Source organism: Lactuca saligna, chromosome 6 (genome assembly GCF_052625555.1).
Source record: "Lactuca saligna cultivar CGN05327 chromosome 6, ASM5262555v1, whole genome shotgun sequence".
Lineage (NCBI taxonomy): Eukaryota > Viridiplantae > Streptophyta > Magnoliopsida > Asterales > Asteraceae > Lactuca > Lactuca saligna.
In genome coordinates, this window is record NC_136422.1 from 77045906 (window position 1) to 77052955 (window position 7050).

The window sequence follows — 7050 nt, forward strand, 5'->3', positions numbered from 1 at the left end:
AATCAGTCCAGCTTTAATCCCCCTTCCTTCCTTCTTGTAAGAATGCGCAAATGGAGAAGAAGTAGCTCCTTCCCTCACTCTTTATGCTCTCTAGTTCGTTAGGGTTTCTCAAGTGGGTGTGTGGCCGCAAATGAAGGCCATAAATGCCTTTAAATAGGGCTCAAGCCCATAGATTTAGGGTTTCTATCAACAGCGCAGACTCGTTGAGTCGACTCTTTGACTCATCGAGTCCACTCATTAATCTGAGTTATCAGTCGCGATCCTACTCGATGAGTTTAGATGCCAACTCGTCAAGTCCCTCTTCTCATCTCAAAACACATATTGAAATTACGATACCTGGAAATCCGGATGTTACAATTCTCCCCCACTAGAATCAGACTTCGCCCTCGAAGTCTCATTCTGCAAACAACCCTAGATGTTGCTACCACATCCCCGCCTCTGGCTCCCAAGTCAGCTCAGACCCTCTACGATGTTGCCACTGGACCTGAACCAGGGGCACCTCCTTGTTCCTCATAACTCTCGCGGTCACCCTGAACGGACCAATGTATTGGGGCCCCAACTTACCCCTCTTCCTAAATTGGATCACTCCTTTCCAAGGAGATGCCTTCAGGAGTATAAAATCTCCAACCTGGAACTCGAGCTCGGATCGTCGCCTATCCGCATAACTCTTCTGGTGGCTCTGGACTGTCAGCAATCTCGATCTGACCTGCTGTATCTGCTCAATCGTCTTAAGAACTATCTCAGTGCTACCCATCACTCGTTTCCCTACCTTTCCCCAATAGATGGGAGTCCGACATCTCCTCCCATACAAAATCTCAAAGGGAGGCATACCAATACTCGAATAGTGGTTGTTGTTGTAAGAAAAATCATCCAGAGGTAGGTATGTGTCCCAACTTCCCCCAAAGTCCAAAACACATGCTCGTAGCATGTCCTCGGGTGTCTGTATCATTCGCTCACTTTGGCCATCCTTCTGTGGTTGGTAAGGAGTACTTAAGTGCAATCTCGTACCCAACTCCTCATGGAATTTCTTCCAGAACCTGGAAGTGAAATGTACATCACGGTCTAACACAATTGAGATCGGCACTCTATGCTGTGAAACCACCTCTCTGATATATATCTCTGCCAGCCTCCCTATAGAAGATCTCTCACTGATGACAAGGAAGTGGGCGCTCTTCGTCAACTGATCCACTATTACCAAATTGCATCAACATCTGTCGCGGTCCTTGGCAATTTGGTAATGAAGTCCAAAGAAATTGGTTCCCACTTCCACTGGGGAACCTCTAGTGGCTGCAACTTGCCATGCAGATGCTGGTGCTCATTCTTAACCCGAAGACAGGTCAAGCACCTCTCTACAACCCACGCAACATCCCTCTTTATACAGGGCCACTAGTAATCTTTCTTCAGGTCTAAATACATATTAGTGGCCCTGGGATGGATCGAGAATCTCGACCTGTGCACCTCCTCCATCAGTATGCTACGTTCCCCGCCCATAAATGGCACTTAGATCTGACCATGAAAGGTCATAAACCCTCGACCATTGGTAACAAACTCGGATACCTGCCCAACCACCCGCTCTCTCTTGTGGTTTTCCAGTCTCACAGCCTCTGCATGGGCTTCTACAATGGTATCCAACATCAGAGTCATTAACGTCATCCTCATACATATATCTCGAATCGGGGCACTCTCCGCCCTATAGCTCAGAGCATATACTCCAAGGATCTCTCAGATGCTCCTCATGATTCTCTCTAGATCTCGAATATAATAGTATGTCGTCGATGAACATGTAACGCCTGTAGATCCGGGCTAGTCAAATTAGAGACGATAAGCATCAAAAATGAGTTTTTGGTGGAAGATTATTTAGAAGGATTAATCTTAACAAAGTTTTAGTATATGTCACAAGGTTTACGTGCATATAAAGAACGCCAAAATCCGAGTTATAACGAAGAAGTTATGACATGTCGAAGTTTTGCAACAGAACTGGCATGACCCAGCGCGACCCAACGCGATGTAAATAGTGAATTTAAGGTAGATAGATATCTATCCTTATTGATCTAAACGAGATTTGAAGATGTCTTTGATAGTAGTCCAACGATAAAAAGACAGACGAAAACGGAGTTCAGACGAAGGAGTTATGAATTTCGAACGGAGTTTTCCTGTCCCAGCCTACTAAAGATAATATATAAGTAATATACTTATAATATGTTAAAAATAAAGTCAAAATTAGAAAATGGATTCTAAACAAGAGTTGTGTAGCATAATCTCACCTTCGTGTCGATATAAAGAACGTCGAAAACAGAGTTCATATGCGAAAGTTATGAATTTCTAAAGTTCGGGGCGCGAAACCCCAAAACTATCAGATACCACGACATGGCAAGTAGTGCCACGACATGGCAAGTCTTCTGACACCTCCGAGAGTCCCCCAGATGTAACTTGCGATGACACATGCACTGACGACCAAGCCCACGACGTGGCAAAAGGTTCCACGACGTGGCAAGGGCCAGTTTTGCCCTATAAATAGATTTGAAGGGCCAGCTGAGTTTGGTTGCTCATTCTCTCATCTCTCTCCCATATTACATCAATTTACGTGCAAAGAAGTACCCCCGAAGCCCCAGTATCAATCCCGAGACCCGAAGCGAGTCCCGAAGTCCGAATATCCCGAGAAGAAAAGAGTTTCCGAGCCGAAACTCTGCCCGCGAGAAACCCGGTGTGTGAAATGATCCCGGTTTCACCGAAGAATACTACTTCTACAAGTCGTAGTGTTGTCCAATCATCTTCTGATTAAGTGAGTGTATAGTCACTTTCATCTTACACATAGATATGAAGTATTTTATAAAATACGTGCTATGTATATATATATATATATATATATATATATATATATATATATATATATATATGTATATATATATATATATATATTGTTGTTTATACGTGTGAGTATGTGATCACTTTCTTCTAACATATATATATTAAGTATTTGCTATGAAATACGTGCTATGTGTTTATATATTGTTGTTTATTTGAGATGAGTGTGGAATGGATGTTTTATATAGGTATTAAATGAGTTAATATGTATATGTATTTTATATCTACAAATATGTTGGGTAGAACATGGGTAGATGAATTAGATGATGTGTGATGATAATTAGGTGATGAGAAATAGGTGATGATAATTAGGTGATGACAAATAGGTGATGATAATTAGGTGATGAGAAATAGGTGATGATAGAAAGGTGATGATAGATAGGTGATGATAAATAGGTGATGTGAGATGAGAGGAGATACCATAACCTTGACCGGTGATGTGGCAATTTGGCGATGTAGTCATCTACCAAAGTATAGATGGCGACCACGGACTATTCTAGATGACCCCGTGGAAACACCAGCAGGCTCATAACCTGTAGGTGATGAATTACGGGTCCAGGCAATGTTGTTGCTATGTATTCATGCGATGATACTCTAACCCTTACTATGAATTACGAGTCCAGGCGATGTTGTGGCTACGTATTCATGTGATGATAGACTAACCCTTACTATAAATTACGAGTCCATGCGATGTTGTGGCTACATATTCATGTGATGATAGTCTAACCCTTATTATGATTTATAAGTCCAAACGATGTTGTGGCTGCGTAATCATGCGATGATACCCTAACCCTTACTAAACATATATTGAGGGAGCATTCCCCGAATTAGTATTGTCTATGCAATGTATAAGCGGTGATCTTAGGAAAAGTTCTTACGAACAAGCATATAAGGATATAAGATGTAAGGAGATGAGCGGTAAATATGATATAGGAGATGACCCTTAGGATAATATCTTTAGGGAAGACTAAAAGAAGATAATGGGGATGAGTAATTGGGTTGATTGTTTGATGATTGAATATAATAATTATATTATTGTGTGTTGAAAACCCTATATGCTCACCAGGCTCCCAAGCCTGACCCACTCGGTTTAATTGTATCACAAGTATCGATATGAAGCTGCTTTGCACTGAGAGATTAAAGGAGATGTAAATCACTAGATTAAACGAATGTATGTTCTGTTTATGCTTATGTGTCTGTATCGGAACATGACATCCCAAGGTTTTATTATTTAATGAAAATACATTCTCTTTGAGAAATGTTTTGATAAGTTTTTATCATATCTTGTTTTGGGAGCAAATTCCACAACCGTTTTCTTTAAACGATTACTCTGATTTTAAAAACAAAGCATAAACAAATCGGTCTTTTCTGGCCGTGAAATTGGGGATGTCACATAACACAATCACCGATCGATCCAACATCTGTCTACATACACGGTTCATGAGATCCATGAGCGTTGTTGGTGCATTAGTGAGCCCAAAAGGAATTACCACAAACTCGTAATGCCCATAACGAGTCCTAAACCTTGTTTTCAGGATATCCTCATCACGCACCCTCATCTAATGATATCCATACCTCAATTCAATCTTGGAGAACCAAGATGCACCCTGCAACTGATCGAACAAATCGTCTATCCTCGGTAGGGGATAACGGTTCTTGACCGTCAACTTATTCAACTCCCGGTAATCAATGCACATCGGGTGTGAACCATCCTTTTTCTTGACAAAAAGGATTGACGCTCCCAACGGCGAGCTACTCGGTCGGATGAACCCCTTCCCCAACAGCTCCTGAAGCTGTGAGGATAACTCTTACATCTCTGGTGGCGCACGGCGATAGGTTGCCTTGGAAATAGGTGCTGCTCCCGGAACCAAATCAATAGGGAACTCCAACTACCTCTCCGGAGGCACACCCGGCAACTCCTCGGGAAAAACATTCGGGAACTCACGCACTATCGGTACCTCATTGACAGAACCCAGCCTCTTTACGGCAACTCGTGCATCCTTCACATAGGCTACAAACCCTTTACAACCCTGTTGTAGACTTTGTGTCGCTCTGGCAGCCGAGCAAAATGCTGACCCAGATCGGGTACCCTCGCCATATATACTGTAAGGACTCCCCCGCTAGGGTCTCGTATGGTCACCAACTGACACTCGTAGTCGATAATAGCTCCAAATCAGCTCAACTAGTCCATGCCCACAATGACACAGAGATCCCCCATCACAATTGGTACCAAATCTATCGGGAACTCAACACCAAAAATCTCAAGTATACATCCTCGAAACACCTAAGTAGCATACACCGCTTGCTCGTCAGCTATAGAAACTCGCAGAGGTCGACTTAACACCTCTCGCTGAATATTGATGTTCTGGCTAAATGCTAATGACATGATAGATCGACTCGCACCCGGGTCAAATAACACTAAAGCAGGTACGGAACTCACAAGAAAAGTACCTATGCATACCACAATATAAGAACAATATCTCTAACTCAGTGCAAGTAAATAAATAAATGAATACATACCAGCCATGACATCGGGTGCTACACGGACCTCCTCTGCTGTCAAATGAAAGGCTCTCCCGTGAACCCTCGGCGCCTCGGCCTTCACTGGCTAGTTCTCAGAAGAACACACAGAAGTAAGTGCACATCCATGTGCTGGTTCCTACACTAGCTGGGGGCACTCGGCCTTTGGGTGGCCGTTCTGGTTGCAATGAAAACAAACCGAGAATCCCTTGGGGAAATCCTTCACTATGTGCCCCTCCTTGCCGCATTTGTAGCAGATCCCCATTCAGTAAGAACCCTCGTGACTATTGCTGCATTTGCCAGAAGTGCGGCCCTTCTAGCCCCTAACTCTGAAATCAGTGGGCTTAGCCCGCTTCGTCGTCGGTTGCGACTGCACTGGCCTCCGGTCCCTTCCCCGTTACTCCTCCTCATGCTCCCTAATCTGAAGCTCGAGTTCATTCTCTCTCCTCCTAGAATTGGCTTGGAGCTTGGCTGATGTCCGGTATGACTAGTTTGCCACGAACTATCGTATGTCCCTCCTCGGTATGCTCAGATATCGACTCACACGTGCCTGCTCAGTGGACACGTGTTCGGGGCAAAACATCGCCCTTTCATGGAACATCCTCAAGATTTTAGTCACTGAATCTGTCTTCTACCTGAGAGACAGAAAATCCTACGCCAAACGTTCCCTCTCTACCAGGGGAACATTCTCCTCTCGAAACATCTGAACAAACCTATCCCATAATACTGCAACATGATCTGCAATGCTGAAGCCAGCTGTCGCAAACTTCCACCAGTCATTCGCTCCCAAGTGAAGTTGGTTCAGTGCAAACCGAACACTCAAATGTTCGGGACAAGAACACGTATAAAAACACCCCTCAATATCAGAGATCCACCTCATAGCAACAATTGTATCCTACGTCCCATCAAACTCGAGTGGCTTCGTGTTGCTGAACTCTCGAAACAGCAACGAGTCACCTCCTTGCGGCCTAGCAACGGTGATAGCTGCAGTGGCTGCGGAAGCAGCAGCCTTAGTGATACAGCGTATCACTCGTCAAGTGTCTGAATCAAGGTGGTCTTGATAGAACCAAACATCTCCGGAATCTCTGCTCGGATAGCTACAGCCACCTCCTCATGGATCATCCTCCATATCTCCTCATCGCTGCTCCCAGGGTAGTGGCGTGTCCCCACCATGATGTCTTTGAAACACAACCTAATATCATCAGAAAATCGCTCGAGCATACACACACTCGATTACCCGACCCTAGTTGTCCCTTAGCATCCTCAGGATTCTTACTTGGGCCGCTCACTGCTCCGGTGCTTCCAGTAGTATGGGCCCAATACTACCATCCACACCGCATCAATGTTCACCCCAAGTCCTCCTCCTCAGATCCCAATTTACAAGTACTCTATGCCTCACTAGCTACTCTCGTAGTAGTTCTCTTATTGGCACGCTCTTGCTAGATACTCATACTCAAGATAAACACTAATAGCATAAATCCATAGGCTAAGGCATCACAAATCAGGAGACCCTAGTCCTAATATATGAATCACCTAGCCTACTCTCTAGCATGCATCAATTCACATAAAATATCTCATAACACAAAATGAGGGTACTTTGGGAAATCACCGCTCAGCCATGGCTGATTGTACACACTGCTCCGGCTCAACTTCTCTTAAACACTT